The sequence below is a fragment of the Panthera onca genome, chromosome D2 (genome assembly GCF_046562875.1).
Source record: "Panthera onca isolate mPanOnc1 chromosome D2, mPanOnc1 haplotype 2, whole genome shotgun sequence".
In the NCBI taxonomy this organism is placed as follows: domain Eukaryota; kingdom Metazoa; phylum Chordata; class Mammalia; order Carnivora; family Felidae; genus Panthera; species Panthera onca.
In genome coordinates this window covers 26,566,486-26,583,685 of record NC_138349.1, presented here as the reverse complement: position 1 = coordinate 26,583,685, position 17,200 = coordinate 26,566,486, and the positions used below count along the sequence as shown (strand labels likewise).

General features: G+C 43.5%; 1 protein-coding gene across 4 annotated transcripts in view; it reads left to right on the top strand.

Moving 5' to 3' along the window:
• Positions 1-17,200, top strand: part of CNNM2 (cyclin and CBS domain divalent metal cation transport mediator 2) — a 143,463-nt gene that overhangs the window by 95,354 nt on the left and 30,909 nt on the right. The window contains exon 2 of one of the 4 annotated variants that reach the window (XR_009612888.2): positions 1,385-1,479. The exons of the other annotated variants lie outside the window; for them this stretch is intronic. The gene's annotated coding sequence lies outside the window, so the exon portion shown is untranslated. The remainder of the gene's footprint in view (positions 1-1,384; positions 1,480-17,200) is intronic. 4 annotated transcript variants of the gene reach the window in all.

Here is a 17,200-nt window from a genome sequence, read left to right as displayed (position 1 = left end):
AAATGGGATTCGAATTTTTGATTAAGTACTTTTGGCAGGAATACTTCATAGAGGATGAAATGTACTTCAGAGCGTATCACATCAGGTAGCACATGAAGTCTGATTTTCCACTATTAATGATGTTAAATTTGATCACTGCCCGTGGTCTCCATTGTAAACCTAGGTTCTCCCCTTTGGGATTAGCAGTAATCCTCAGAGCAGTGCTTTGGCACCACATGAATCTTCTGTTCTCCATCAACCTTTCCCTTAATGGTTTGAGCAGCCATTACTGTTTGCCTGAGTTAATTTATTGCAGCAGGCATTGGAAAATAGTATTGCTGTTTTTCTGATACAGATCCAGGGCATTTTCTTTTGAGCGTGGGTTCACTGATTGGTGTTTCCTGTGATAACGTATGAAGCTCCTCTATAATTTATCTTCCCTAACTTCTTTAAATCTTCTCTAAACTTCAGTTTTCTTTTTTTCAGTAGACAAACGGTAAAAAGCATTTTTGCAGCCATCCTAGTGCAGAATCTTCGTAGAGTATTCCTCATGTTCACAGTTGATCATAGTTGCCATAGAAACAACAACTCTTTATTGTCATCAGTTTCTATAATTTTTAAGTTACATAGGTGTGGCATCAAGTACAGATATTATAAATAGGTTTGGGAACAAAAATACCCAATTCTTAGTAGACCTTCTTCTTAATCTATGGGAGCAAAGGAGGTAGAGTACTCGATGGTAACCTATGAGCCCAAAGCATTCAGTGTGCTGGAGTCCTCGGTCCGTGTGTTTCACAGGGAGAATGGAGTGTGTCCATTCATCAGCAAGTTGTTACACAGAGGTCAGCTTAAGGGAGAGTCTACCATATTGGAATTGTACTTGCCTTGTCTTCCCCACCTGACTTCCGGTTCCTTGACCATAACGTCTTATTTATATGTGTTTTTTTGTTTTAATCCCTAGTGTTCAGTACGGTGCCTAGCATATAATGAGTGCTCAGTAAAAATATTTGATGAACGAATCCATGACCTGCACCAGAGGGGACCGCAAGTGAATTCAGATCTTAAACATCGTAATCTTGGCATTATCTTTGCAAATGTCAGGGTTGGTGTGGTCGTTGCATATAACTTGGTCTTTCGTTGGTGTTTCTGCTTCTCATTCCCTCAGTCTCTGAGCCTTTCTCTGCTCTGTGCCAGCTTCTTTGACTTTATTGTGTATTGCAAGCCACCTGTGTTTATTATCATTCCAGTTTCCTGACAAAGATGCAAAAAGCGCGCGACGGTCTTGCTGCAGTGGTCCTATGCACAAAGCGAGAGGAGACTCCGAGTAAAATACAAAGTAGTTCCTTAGTTCTCTAACCTAGAGTTTAACCAATCCCAGGAACTGAAGTCTTCTGTTTCTTCACAGAGGAAATATGACAAAGGCAGTGGCTGTACAAGCTTCCTTCATGGGCCGCCCTCCCCACTGCCTCATCCAGTAAGCGGGAGCAACTACTTCTAGAGGTGAGAGGGGAGGGAGGACAACCTCCGTAACCCATGTGATCCACCTAGCTGCACAATCTCGGTTTCGAGAAACAGATTGAACAATGGGTAGAGTCACTACATTGAAGAACTTTAAGACAAAACAAACCTGCGTAGGATTGAATGCTCAGGTAATATAAGTTACTTTCTTTGATAGAAGCCTATAACCTGTATTTTAAAAGCCACTTGTAGCTGAGTAATCCCAGTGATCCCCGGGTCCTGTTTCTACATATATTAAAAGGTATTAAACATGTACATTTGAGATAATTTTTAACTTTCAGAACCAGGAGAAAATTCATTAGTAACACAGTCATCATCATTTTTTGAGTACTTACTATGTGCCAGGTATGGTGTTAAATTCTAAATTTTTACCATTCAGTTTTCATAGTAAACTTAAGATTTATCTCTATCTTACAGGGGATTAGTTACACCAGAACCAAAGGATCCAAACCCAGATCTAGTTGTAATTTTAAGCCCCTTAAACACTGACCATATTCTCTGGGGTCCCCTCGTGCATACTTGAACTATAAAACCTGTGACTCTTACTGTGAGGATCGGTGACCAAGGGTGACCTAGATATTCTGAATGTTATGTTAGGAACCAAGGTGATGTTCTTACTAGGTGGTTGTAGCATCTTCTCCCAGAAAGCTTAAGGCATGTATGTTAACATTTTTATCGAGGGGCAGATCCCTTAGAAGGATGTTCTCTTTTTAAAGATCTTTACATGAAAAATTGAATGTTGAGATCTTTTGAACATTCATTCAGTAAGCTAAATGCATATATATTTTTTTTAACCTGATGAGCTATCCTATTTGAATGAGTCTTGGTTTCCAGGCTGAATTCATGTTGTATGTTTAAGAAGACAATGAAAATTCTTTGAAGATATTCTCAGACTCAACAGGAAAAGGAGAATAGGGTTTGATTACTACTTGCTTTTCAAGCTGGCTTCATCTGGGGATAAACTGTGTTGTAACTTTTCTAGGACTTGGTGCCAATAGGAGTTAAAATAATAAAATCAGTTCAATTAAATTAAATGGGAAATGAGAGTCTTTTATGTACAAGGCCTTAGATTAGGTAACAACAATTGGTCACTCTGCTGGGAAATGGTTGCTAAAATTACAGTCGACCAGCAGTCACTGGCCTCATTTACTTCATTGTGCCCTAGGAAGAAAAACAATCTATGACAAGAGCTTGCAAAGGCAATACCATTTTTTCCTGGTCTTCATCTGCTTTCCCACTTTCTTATGATTAATTTGAGCTATTTTTTTTTTTTTTTTAGCATTTATTGAAAGTATTGTATACCAGACACTGTGCTTAGCTAGTTTCTGAGGCTTTCGATATAAAAGAGAACTCTTGCCTTCAAGAATCTCACGGTGTCACAGAGGAGAATTATGAGACAGGATAATCGATGCGTTGATGGAGCTAGCGAAGGCTCTATGGAAACAGATACAGGACAACCAAACCCAGCTGGCATAGGCAAGGCTAGGAAGACTTCCAGGATGAGAAGATACTTGAATTGTGTCTCAGAGGAAGAGTAATAGGCAAGGAGCCAAGGGAAGAAGAAGGTGTTCTTGGCAGAGGAAACTGTGAAACTGCACATCTGGTTTGGAACATGGCAGATGCTGTGCTGTGGTGAGGAATGAGAAAAGATGTAGGAGATGGGGCTGGAGAAAGGGCTGGGAATCCTGTCACGAAGGGTGTTGCAGGCCATTCTGAAGCATTTAAACTGTCCTAAATGTAATGGGCAGCCGCTTAAGAATCGTAAGCAGGAAAATAACCTGTTGAGATTTGCTTTTTACGATGAGCTGTTGGAAGGTTGTTGCAGTTCAGAAGAGAAATAGTGAGGGCCTGTAATTAGTGAGGTGGTGATGGGGTTGGAGATTATTGGAGAGATTCAGTAGATATTTAGGAGACAGTCTTAAATTTAGAATTTAGCACAGTGTTTGGCAACCAATCTGTCCTAGCAGGGTAGACCTAGAGGAAAAGGAGGAATCTAAGATGACTGCCTCGATTTCACATTTGATAGATACTGGTGCCGTTCATCGGCAAGAGAAATGGAAGTGGAGGAACAGATTGGATGTTTTGGATGTGTTGAACTTGAGATGCTCGTAGGACAAGTGAAGAGAATGAAGTAGGCTGTTGGGACCTCTTTTAAAGTTTTCATTTATTTATTTATTTTTTTTTTTTTGAGAGAGAGACAGACAACACGAGTGGGGGAGGGGCAGAGAGAGAGAGGGAGAGAGAGAATCCCAAGCAGGCTCCGTGCTGCCAGCCTTGGAGCCCCACATGGGGCTCAAACTCACAATCCACAAGATCATGACCTGAGCCGAAACTAGGAGTCGGACCCTTAGCCAACTGAGCCACCCAGGCACCCCCAGTTGGGATATTTTTTATATCTGAAGTTGAGGAGAGAAGACTGGACTGGAGGGTGGTGGTGGTATATAGATTTGAGAGTTTTCAGTCTGTGTGTTATCTACTTGGGTTACCATTACCTGATTACTACGTAGTAGAAAGCAGACTTACCATAAAGCTAATGAAGTTTAGGGTTAAGTGCTTTTCACATGCATAGGTGCTGCAAAGGGTTCTAGCAAATGTCTTTACATGATCATATGTTTTAGTAAAATTTGCAAAGTCCAGATGTTTTAACTACAATTGGTCAGGATTGTTCTCTTGCCTCTTTGATTTACCCTCTCTCACACTCTTGTCTGGTGATGTCAGAGTGGTCCCAGGCATTTTTTGGAGTCCAGCTGTGGGGAAGTTGAGCTGGGCATACATCTGGTTAGGGTCTGCAGTCCCTTCTATGTGTTAAGTTACTGCTAGCCAACCCAGTGTAGAAAAGGCAGGGAGAAATACTCCTGCCCGTTGTGACCCAAACGTGCAGGCCCAGCATTCGTCGTGTCAGGACACAAATGTGTCCCAACACACCTGGCACCAGACTCGTGGAAATAAAAGACAATGAGATGTATGAAGCCAGAAACTGGTTGGTAGAAAAACTTTCCCACTCATCTGATGATGTTTTAGCCAGAACTTTGGCCTCATACAAAGGCTTGAGTACAGGGAAGGTTATTTGGAATGGGATCCCAGGGAACAGGTGTTCAGGACAAAGGAAGTGAAATGGGAAGGAGGGAAAGAAATTCAAGGATATGATAGTGTTTTGGCTGTGGCTACAGGCAACAGGTGTCGCCTACCTAGGACATTTTGAAAAGCCATATGAAATGCTCCTAGAACTGTGCTCTGGGACAAGAGGAGGAAGTTTCCTCCTAGGGGCATGGGTTCTTCGCTGTTCCGGATTGCACGCGCCTAACTGCAGAGATTTCGGAAGTCCCCTGGCAGAAGCCAGCAGCACTTTGAGCCGCATCATGAGTCCTGTCACAACGTGGTATCTGCTTACGCTGATGGCACGAGCAGAAAGCCAGTCCACATCTGTGTGGAGCTGGGTGGCGAGGAAGGAGTAAGCAGTAGAGCCCAGAGGATTGTCAGGTGATGTTTAAGAGGATTCTGTTGACAGAGGATTCTGTGCTCATTCATTCCTAGTCAAACATCCTCTCATTAGGATTATATACAATAATGTACTATATGCAGGTATAAATCTTTTTTTCCTTTTTTGAGGAATAGGACAAGATTTTGCCTCCCTTTGTACAAAAAAATAGATTTTGTCAGAATTATTATCTGTAAGACACAAACTTGTAATGTTACTACATATTTCAGTGAACATGGTTATCTATTTTTTTGCCAGAATTTTTCTATATGTATACAGTTTATGCAAATGGGATTATACTGTGGACAACATTCCAGGCTTTTTTCCCTTAATGTATTTTGGATAACTTTTCATAATAATTTATGTAGACCTACTTTGTGTGTGTTTTTTTTTTTTTTTTTTTTTTTTTTAATAGCTTCATCGTGTTCCATTGTATGGATGTACTAGAATTTCTTTAACCAGGCTTCTATTGGTGAAATTTGGGTGGTGATTTTTTTTTTCCTCATTGAAAACAATCTCTATCTCCAGCATAGTTTTCAGAGACACTGGGGGAGAGACAGATAATGGAGAAGGTGTGAAGAAGCAATTGTGAAAGAATTTATAATAGAAAATGTTTCTTGTTAAAGTCATCTGATTACATCTTTTTTTCTTCTCTCAAATGACAACGACGTGCTGGAGTTTGCCACGGATAGGAAATGAAGACTAAAATGCTAGGACTTGTTTTCTGCCAGGACAATAAGGAAAACGTCAGGATATTTTTGCCTGCCTAATTTTTTTCAAGTTTGTTATTTGTATAAAATTTGCATGCAGGATTAATACATTGGATAAGAAATTGAACCACATGATGTCGTTTTCCCTCAACTTTAGGACTCAGTGACTTTTGATGATCTTGTAGCTTTTTCCCTCCTATCACATGGTGATTAACTACATAATATGTAATTATTAGCTTATATTAATTGTGCAGTACAATAGCAGTTTTACTTCCTCACTCCAACTTGAGGTCCTCAGGAAGAACTTTGTGAGAAGGAGACTTGAGTAAGAAAGGAGATAGGTCTAACAAAATCAGCCCTTAGCTTGCCCTTTAAGCATGCTTAAAAAAAAAAAAGAAAAAGAAAAAAAAAATGGATGCCTACTCATCCCTTTCCTTAAAATGCCTGCTCCTAGGGGTTCCTGGGTAGCTCAATCGTTGAAGCATCCGACTTTGGCTCAGGTCATGATCTCGTGGTTCGGGGTTTCGAGCCCCACATCGGGCTCTGTGCTGACAGCTAAAGATACTGGGGCCTGCTTCAGATTCTGTGTCTCCCTCTCTCTCTGTCCCTCCCCCACTCACACTCTATCCCTCTCTCTGTTTCAAAAGTAAAGGTTAAAAAAAATTTTTTTTTTAAATAATACAATAAAATGCCTGCCCCTAAAGCAAATGTATGGTGCGGTTTGATCTGCAGTGTTTTTGGCGCTTGTCTAGACTTAGATAATTTTTGTTCACTACGAGTATCACAAGAGGATCATATTTTTATGTATGGCTTGGTATTGTTACTGATCTTGTCTAGTTGTGTGTAGAAATCATCCAGGAAATCCAGTTGAATTGGCATCAAGAGTTTTGGACTACAAAACAGAGTTCTAAATGATTATTGGTCCAAAAAGGTAAGACGCAAGGAAGGAGCAGAAGAGAAAACCATAAAATTAAAACCCTGATATTTGGCCTTAGCAGCAGGAATATCTTTGTCTTTTTGAAATCTCCTGTTGGTTTTGATGGACTATTCTGAATCTGTTGGACTGTTCTCTCACTAGTATAGTCAGTCCTCATCAGCCAAAGGCCACAAGTCAGAAATAGGCTCATTAGTTCTAAAATAAACACCACAGTTGTATAGAAGAACTACCTGTCTCTTGGGAAAGATGAGAAGGTTCCCATCATCTCCGCCTGAAAGCCATCTTTTGTCTTAGCCATGTTTTCCACTGCTGATCATTTACTAGGAAAACATTCCAGTGAGAGTACAGTGAGTGTTACCACCAAAAAAGATGAAATGGAGATGCCCGGCATGCCTCACTATTTATAAGAAAATATTTCCTCAAAAGATGGGAAAATCCAAGTCTTTAAATACTCTGGGAGAGAGGAATAATGGAAAAAACTCTTCAGTTTCTATTCTGTTGGTTCACGAGAGTTTCTCACAAATCATTTGGATGGGCCGTTAAGCAAGTCACAGAATGGCTGGAATCTTCTATTAATTGCCTTACTTTGGGTTTCTGGCTAAAGCATCTGGCAGCAAAACTGAAGACCAGCAAAAGAGCGAGAACCAAGTGGGAGGTGGTATGGGAATACAAGCCCATCCATTGTTCTCGGCCTGGAATCCTAACTTAGGTGGGAGGACCAGATGGCTGTCTTTAATAGGAGAGTCCATTTGGATGGATTGAAAGAAATGATTTGGCTCCTTGTAGATACAACTACAGTTTAGTCTAGGTTAATTTTTTGTTGTTGTTCCAAAAGGTTACTTGACTTGCTGTTTCTGTCAGGAAGTTCACTGAGCATGCCTCACTGGCACAGCATACATATTAGTTTGTCTTCGTAGACAATCATCCATTGTCTCAGGTTTGGGAAAAGAAAACTTCATCTAATCCGAATTTTGTTTTGGTATCTGCTTTCTAAATCCCTTTGCGGTGTGGATCCTGAGTCTGTCCAACAAGCAGAACAAGTAGAGGACAGATACACACTCAAAATATTCGTTAAGGGATTTGTTAGAAGGAACAGGCTTCTGTAATTGTGGAGGCTAAGAGAGTCCACAGTCAGTAGGGAAGGTCACACCCAGGCATGGTTTGCAGCTGTTGTCAACAGGTAGCACTTCTTCTCGCCCTCAGAAAGTCTTCACCCCTCCCCCTTTAAGGCCTTCTAGCGAATCAAGTCAAGCCCACCCAGGATAATCGCTCTGAAAGTTAACCCACTGGGGCCTTTAATTATAGCTGCAAAATCCCTTCTCAGCAGCACCTACGTTAGTGTTTAATTGAATTACTGGGGACTGTTATGCTCCAAGGTGACACATCAAAAATCTATCCCATTGAGAGAAACCAACGGGGAGCTGCCTGGAAAAGGATACTGCTGTAGAGGTGGCTCTACAGACACTTATTAAATCCAGGCTGGTGTCCCTGCTGCTCTTGGAAAACGATCCTATCTGAGCCTTCATAGTTCATAACTGCCTCCTTTTGTGCCTCAACCAGGAAAGCCTCGCTTAGCTAATCTTGTCGGGATTAGGGCCCCCTCCAGCTCTTAAATTTCCAAAAGTTGTGTGTAAAACAAGCTTTTGTTGGCTGAAAAATGTTTTCTTATTAATTACTCACTTTGTGAGTTGATAGTTGTGTAAACTTCTAAAACTAAAGCTTAAGTATCACTGCCAGTAGAAAACTAAGCACTTCTTGCACCAGAGAAGCTATTAAAATGCTCTCTTTAGGGGAGTGCGAGGGAAAGTCTGTGTGGTTGGAAAGGGGCAACATGAGACATCCTTGTGAGGATGGAAATGTTCTGTACTATGACTCGGTCAGTGTCGATATCCTGGTTGTGATGTGTTCTAGTTTTGCAAGACGTTACCATTGGCGAAAGCTGGGTGAAAATACACGGGATCTTTCTGTTCTTATAACTTCACATGAATATACGATCTCACAATAAAATTCTAATGTAACAATGATCCATCTTATGAAACAAATAACCCTTTTCTAATAGGAAGGATCATTTTCTAATCTTTTTTAAAAAATAGTTTCCTTAAGGAGGTAGACACCTAAATATACTTAATCCTGTCTGGGAATAAAACATATACTCAACATAGGTTTGATGAGTGGTACAACATACGCCTCATGGGAAAATGGTAGGTGACAGTTGAGTGTAGTGTTGAATATAAAAACGTTTTTTGGGGGCACCCCAGTGGCTCAGTCAGGTAAGCATCTGACTCTTGATTTTGTCTCAGGTCATGATCTCATGGTTTGTGAGCTCAAGCCCCACGTCGGGCTCTGCACTGACAGTGTGGCACCTGCTTGGGATTCCGTCTCTCCTTCTCTCTCTGCCCCTCCCATGTGTGTTCTTTCTCTCAAAAGAAATAAGTAAACTTTTAAAAAATTTGCCAAATATCAAGGTTAAATTCTTAGATGAAATATCATTGGGCATATTGTAAAAAAATGCAATCTCTCCAGTGATGATGAGAAGATATGTTTACAACTTCAAAACGACTGCCTGGGTGGCTCAGCAAGTTAGGTATCCTACTCTTGGTCTTGGCCAGGTCAAGATCTCATAGTCTGTGAGTTAGAGCCCGGTGTTGGACTCCGTGCTGCCGGTGCAGAGCCTGCTCGGGATTTCTCTCTCTCTCAAAATAAACTTAAATGCCAGACAAAATCTGAGTCCAGAAGATACCTCTAAAAATGTGCAGGTGGTAGTTTGAGAATGAATGAAACACCATTTTTTTAACCCAGAAAGTCGTATGTATAGATTGAACATAGAAAATCTGTTCAAAGGACCTAAATTCGTGGATTTACTCATTCAGTGAATATTTGTATGCCTGCATTTCACCAGACTGGTGTCTGTGGTTTCAGTGTATTTCAGGATTTTTATAACGTGTAAATAAATGTTCATGTCCTTCACAGCAACCATAGCTTCCCCACATCTCTACCGATACGGCTGTCAAAATCTGAGAACCACGTGGATTGGATTTTCTTAATGTATGTTATTTCTGATCTTACTGCATGAGAGATTTTTGTGGAGAGGTGACATTTAGTGATAATACTGTAGGAATGGCTACAAGCACAATACCTTCAAAATTGTCTTAAAAGCTATTTTCAACTTAAGTTTTTCAGACACTGATGTTTTAGGGACTTAGAACAAAACTGTACAGTTAAGAATGGGAAGGTGAAGGGGTGCCTGGTGGCCCAGCCAGCTAAGCGTCTGACTCTTGTTCTCAGCTCAGGTCTCTGTCTCAGGGTCGTGAGTTCAAGCCCCACTTTGGGCTCTATGCTGGGTGCAGAGCCTACTTAAAACACACACACACACACACACACACACACACACACACACACACACACACACGGAAGGTGGAACCAAACTCTGAATGTCAAGAAGCAGATATTGACAGCACATAGAGAGCTGTAGGCACAGCATCAGAGCTGTGCCCTGGTACATCGGGCCCATGTGCTCTGACTCCTGGGGGCTCTCTGCACAGCACCCAGGGCTCTGCAGTCCTCGTCTGGGAAGGTTCTTGCTTTGCTTCTGCTTAAAAAAAAAAAAAAAAAAAAAAAAAAAGTTCTTGGGAGGTTGAAGACCTCAGTGAGTAGCAACCTCTTTACTGAGTTGGCTGATGAATGGGCCATTCCCTGAAAGCTCTGTAAGCTACTGAGTTAGTAGATAAATTCAGAGCTCTCTCCAGGAAATGGTCCTATTAGGAAATGTTATCTGTGTCCAATACAACCCTACCCCCAGCCCCCCAAATTAGATATTTTAGGAAACCATGATTCTGTGTTCGGCCCCAGTAGATGCCCCCCCCCCCCACCCTGCCCCCGACAGACATGGGCTAACTGGGGGTGAGGTTGTTGGTGACTGAGATGACCCCACATGTCTGGAGTGGAGGAGCTGTCCCACCAGAGAGACTTCGGCCAGCCACTTACTGGTCGGCCACAGGAATTTTTGGAAGTAGTAAAACTTTTGGTAAAAGGGGGCTTTTGTCTCCCAGAATAGCAAAAGTTATCATCACTTAAAAGCAGTGATTTCTATATACAGCAAGTGCTGCTATATATATACTCATGTATTGTTTATGTAGGGCTATTTTAAGATGTGTGTCACATTTTTCTGGTGTATTTTATGGTGGGAAAATTCACTTGGAAAAAATGCATTTAGCTCTGGTGGGGATGGTAAGGTAAAATAAGTACTTAAAAAAAAAACGCGCACATGAATTTGTTGTTTCCGAGATAGTTTTAAATAGTACAGAAATAGCTAGGTGATAGCTCCCTAAATGAAACTGTATTGGCTCTCCTTAAGCAAGTGTAGCCATTGGTCTCCTGTTCTATGCTGTCTGTCCCTGCATTAGTCAGTGGAAGACCTAGGAGACGCGTATAAGAAGTCACCCACATTTTAATAAAAAAAATATGAGAAAATGGCTTTATGTTTGTGTAATGTGGCTTATAATTCACGCTACTTATTATTTTTTTGGAGTTGTTGAATTGAGTGGGAAATGAATGGGGGGATAGGACCTATCTACTGTTAAGAGTAATGTGGGTTAGAGATGCAGGCACATGAGCTCAGGGATGATGGGGACTGTGGCATGGCTCTGGGGGGACGGTAGCCCCAGAGAGTTGTGTTATGGCAGTGAGTGCAAGGGCTGGGGTACCGTGATTGCCGACCCCTTCTGAGAGAGGCTCCTTCCTACCTGCTGGGTGGAGTGGGGTGTGAGCATTTGGAGCTAGCAGGAGAGAAGATCACATCCCTTACGATGAGGCAGCAAGTGACTGCCCCTTAGGAGAAATGCAGATGATGGTACAGGGGTTGAGAAATGGAAAAGACAGTTTCTGCTTTTGGGTACCAGGGAGGGCTTCCTGGGAAGGGTGACGTTTGGAGACGAGTTGAAGCTGGGGCTGCGTTGACAGGGACAGCAAGGATCCAGGACCGTGAGGAGAGCCTCTGAGCAGAGGAAGAGCTGGAGTGAGGCCTTGGGGCTTTGGTTTAATCCGGTCGTCTGCTGGCTGGTGAGAGCGTAGGAGGAGTATGGAGACAGAGGCGGAAGGAGGGCGCTGTGGGGCCAGGTTCTGAGGGCCTTTGAACCCTACTCTACCTCTTTTTCTCCTTCACTCAGCAGGAGATGGGAAATGAATACCCAGGAGCTGGATGACAGGAGTTTGTTGAGGCCCAGTGAGGCTTAGATTTGCAGGAGCAGGAAGAGGCAGTTGTCAGGGGGTGTGCTAGACTTGGCAGGTGGGAGGAGGGAAATCCAAAGACAAGTAAAGCCAAGGTCCCTGCCGTCAAGCAGGTTAAGATCTTGGGGCACCTGGGTGACTCAGTCCATTAAACATCTGACTCTAGATCTTGGCTTAGGTCGTGATCTCACAGTCTGGGAGTTTGAGCCCCACATCCTCAGGAGACATTTAACTTTGGGGTAGATCAAGGTAGAAGTGCAGGAAACAAGCTGTTGGGTGGGGGGCACAGGCACCGGTGATGGCTTTCCTTTTCAGGGACTTGAAGGCTTTGTCAAGTCTCATCCCTGCTCACGGTTTCTTTTCTAGCTAAATGCCTCTGGTCGCTTCATCTCCTCCTCAGGCGGCATAGTTCTAACACCTTACGGGACCTTGGTAGTTCTGTTCTCAGTTGACCTCTTGTGTGTATTTTACCGTGTTCCAGATGTGGCTGACGAAAGCAGGAGCATCGCTTCACTTGTTCTGGGGTGATCGTGAGGTGGCATGTTGCTGGATCACAGCGATTTCTATTTTGGGATCTGCTGGCAACAAAGAGAAGGGGTTGGGGAAAGGAGGTCCTACCAGGGGGGCCACAGGCAGGCCTGCATCTGCCTTGGAACCGGAAGTCTGCTTATCCTATGGGGGCACTTCTGTCCCCTTCTGTTCCTGATTCCTTGCTCAGGGCTCCTCTCCCCCACCTCCTGCCTCATTCACCCCCTCGGTCCATTGTTCTGCCTTGACCCTGCTAGTCCTCCTGGGTAGTGGTTCTGCGCATGTACTTACCTGTAAAGACTTAATGATCTGTGTGTCTTGGGCACTTGATACATTGATTCTTCCCTGAAAAGTAAGAGGAAAAGGCTGGGGAGAAATGAGGGGAGAGGAGAGGCACAGCGGTTTGAGAGTTTGAAGCCTGGGTGATCGGAGATCCGATGGTAATCCTTTCCAGAAGCGGGTACTTGGAGAGGACAAGCCCAGTTCTGTCTCAGTGATGTAGGTCTTTCTGCGAGGCCACCTGGCAGAGGCAGGCCAGTTTGTGTCTCCCTGTTAGCAAGAAGGGCCCGAGTGGAAGTCACACTGGACAGGGACTTGGGCCTGGTACTTATGTAACAGTCCTTAGGTTCTTCTTTCTTGAGCATCTTTGGTCACTGTGATCGCCTTTCATGACCTTTTTGGCTGCATTTGATACTTTTGACTCCTCTCTGCTTCTTTAAAAACATTTTTTTTTATTATTTTAGAGAGAGAGCACGAGCACGGGCACAAGCTAGGGGGAGGTACAGAGGGAAAGGAAGAGAGAATCCTAAGCAAGGCTCCACACGGCGCAGAGCCCGATGTGGGGCTTGGGATCATGACCTGAGCCAAAATCAAGAGTCGGATGTTCAACCGACTGAGCCACCCAGGCACCCCTCCTCTCTGCTTCTTGAAATGGTTTTTCATATTTGGCTTCCAAAACCCCATTCTTTTTATCCTCGGTCCACCCACTGGCATCTCTCACCTACCCTGTCTAAAATGGAACTGATTTCGTCCTTTCAACCGTGGGCCTTCCCCAGCCCTCCTCAGTCAATGGCAACTCTATTCCTTCCTGTTGCTCAGGCTGAGAAACTTTAAGAGCTGGCCTTGACTCTTCTCTCTTCTGCCCTACATTCAGTCCATCAGCAAAACCTGTTAGCTGTATCTAACATTTATATTCAGAATCTAAGTACTTGTCATCACCTCCACTGTTACCACCTGCTCCAAGCCGCCATCCCCTCTCACTTGGATTCCTGAAATAACTTCTTAAGTGGCTCTCCCTTTTTCCTGCCTCAGCCCTTCTCCACTGCCATGTTCGTCCTACCAGCTGCCAAGTCTCTTCTCACCGCAGCAGCCAGGGAGTTGCTTTTAAAATCATACGGATCGCATCACTCACGGTCAGAACCTTCCAGTGACCTGCCTCAGAGTAAAAGCTGACATCTTCATAATAGTTATATGACCTGCACCTCCTCTTTACCCGTTTCTCGCTTGCCCACTCTGTTCCAGTTACACTCACCTCCTGGCTTTTTCCTCAAGCCTCTCCCTCTTGAGGGCCTCCATCATTCCTTCTACCTGTCACACCCGGCCTAGCCCTTTTCTGCTTCATCTGGCTCCTTCATGCCCTTAGCTTTGTTCAGATGTCACCTTATTCATGAGGCCTTTCCCTGGCCATCCTGTACTATCTAATTCTGCCTCTCCTCTATGAGCTCCACAGCTCATTTTACACAATCTGGGATGCTTTTTTATTGTCTGTTCCTCTTCGTGTCTCTCTCCCCCACCTGGAGTGTTCCTTCGGAGCCAGTGCTTTGTTTTGCTCCCTGACATAGGAGTCTGGCACATCATACACAATCAGTAAATATTTGAATGAATGAATGTGTGTGGACTGTAGTTCATTGATACTTACATAGTAAGTATTGATTGACTTTTTTTTTTTTAATTTTTTTTAATGTTTATTTTTGACAGAGAGAGAGACAGAGCATGAGCAGGGGAGGGGCAGAGAGAGAGGGGGGACACAGAATCGAAAGCAGGCTCCAGGCTCTGAGCTGCCAGCACAGAGCCCGATGCGGGGCTCGAACTCAGACCGCGAGATCATGACCCGAGCCGAAGTCGGACGCTCAACCGACTGAGCCACCCAGGTGCCCCTTGATAGACTTTTTGACTGCTAATATGAAACTGGTGTCCTTGGGAGAACTTCTGTATGGCCATTCAGATATCCTCCGTCCCATTTTGCTTTGGTTTTATGGACCTGAATTCCAGCTTCTAGAGTATGTATTTCTGTTGTCACAAGTTTCAGAGAACTCACTCTTAGGAACTTTATTGATTCCTGCTTCATCAGCAGTTGTTACAACTTTTATGTTTGAAAACTGAGAAGCTTTTATTTTTTTTAAGTTTATTTATTTTGAGTGGGGGGAGCAGAGAGAGACGGACAGACAGAGACAGAATCCCAAGCAGGCTCTGCACTATCACACCCGATGCAGGGCTGGAACTCACGGACCCTTGAGACCATGACCTGGGCCGAAATCAAGAGTTGGACGCTTAACTGGCTGAGCCACCCAGGCACCCCAAACTGAGAAACCTTTAAAAACAAAGGCATATCAAATGCTTCCTGGACCCTCCCTTCGGTTAGCATGGGCTACAGCACTGTGTAGCTCCCGGGGACCCATTGGGCCTCACACTCTGTGCTGGCTGTGCCCCTGCAGTTGTCCAACATCGCAGTAATGATGATTAGACAATGTTTGGCTTGAGTTCCTCCTTATTGAATCTTCCTGTTTGTTTTCCTCCTGCTGTTTGAGTGGCATTTTCAGACCCCACGGACTCTGTTTGCCTTGTGCTTGCTTTAGTGGATCTGTTCGACTACTCTCTGTCACTTTCTATTAGCACAGCTGTGTCGGGTGGTTCCTAATTCCATTCTCCTTCATCCACTCTCTTGGCTTTCTTCCTTAGCTACTTCAATTAGTCTGTCTACCGCTCCATTTCGCCTTGTTGACATCTAACTTGTAGGATGGCAGATGAGTCTCTATTTCCATCAGGTACCCTTTATCTGCCTACTCACTGTCCCGCTGATTATTTCCATCAACATACAAGTGGTCATTCAAAATGTGAGCCTAGAACAGTGGTAAGGTTAAAAGATGCACAGGTGGTAACCTGCTACCATGCTGGGCTGCTTTACGGATTCAGGGAGAATATGCAAATAATGCACTGGGGAGGGGTGGAGGCAGGAAGAGGCAGAAATTTGACTGCAGTTATACCGTGTCTATAGACTGTTAGTTACCCAGTCCATCTCCTAATGGAGACATGTTCTTGTAAGTTCATCTTTGCAAGTGCCCTGCCTTGAGCACACAGCAGTGAAAGATGAACCGTCTAGGTTATTACTGTATAACAACTTGCTTATGATTCTGGACTTGAGATGGGTTCATAGAACCCTATCCTCTGAAAACAGGTCTGCTTAGGTTCTCTTAAGCCTGACTTAGTGATCCCTTTTTCCTCCGTTTCTAAGACCAGACCAGGAATAAGAGAGGCGAGGGGTTTAAATTTCAGGACACTTTGAGGTGACTGGAATACCATAAGACCTCTTACAGCTCACCAGAAAGTGTTCTCTCCAAGCCCTAATCGTGACAGCCACGTATGCTTTATTCTATATACAGCTTATCAAGTTTATTTAATCTCTCTGTATTAAAAAGTTCTAGTGGTTATTTAATGCCCATAATTCCATATTTTGCTGACTGCTATATTTTCATCTCTTTGGAAGCTAAGTATCCATTAGTTGATAATCTTTTTTAGTTTTTGATTTAGTCTTTTCATTAGTTTCCCCAAAGTTGCTTTTCGGCTTTTAATCCTGACTTAATTCCTCCCACACTCAGGTTAAAAAAGATGTTACTTGAGCTCAGTTTTTAAAATTTCCCTATTTACAAGTTTACATTTTCCTTTGGATTGCTCCGTGGATGAGGGGGAAGACTGAAATCCCTGCAGCGCATGATTAAAGCAAGGGGGCGGTGGGGGGCGAGGGGGTGGTGGTTACGTGCACTGTATTGTTGTTGTCCCGAAGCATGATTGGATAGGAGGGGTGTCTGTGTGTGTGGGTGTGTGTTGCTTACCTGGAAGAAGGTTCAGAAAACAGGACTTCTCACCAGGAATGGCAAAATTAAAAGAATGTGGCTCTGGGGCAGATGCAGGAGGTGGGGTGGCAGGGGTGGAGGGGGGGAGTGGATGAAAGTCTACAGCAAGCTTGGAAGAAAACTTACTAATTTTCAGTCTAAGAAACCTAACTCACATGAATAGTTTCTTCGTAGAGTATGGCCCTTTCCAGTCAGATCTGTCGGTGCCATCGAGCTGGTATTTCAAGTATGTCCATCTGCATTTAAACGAACTGCTCCAAGACAATCTGATTATGCGGTAGTTACTTTGGTGAGAATAGCGCCTCAGCCGAATGGAAACTTCATTTTGAGTCTAATATTAGACCTTGCTTTGGAAAATTCCTTTTAAATGATCACAAGCTGGGAATAGCAAAAGAATTTAACTTTCGACAGACAGCATTCACCAAGAATTTTTAACTGCTTATGTTTGGGGCCTTGGGAAAGCAGATGTGAGAAACTGACCGGACGGAATGGACTAGGGTAGCACTGACGTGACCTGATGCGTGTTTATATCTATTGCTGATAAGTTTCCCTCCTAGTCTCATTTGCTCAAAATATTTTCATTCTTTGAGCATGAGCACGCTAAGGATAAAAATTGTTAGGATGCCTAATTGTCTAACAATCTAAACTTCTACGCTTCCAGACGTTGTTGCCCGTAAAGGGGTCTGAGGCAGAG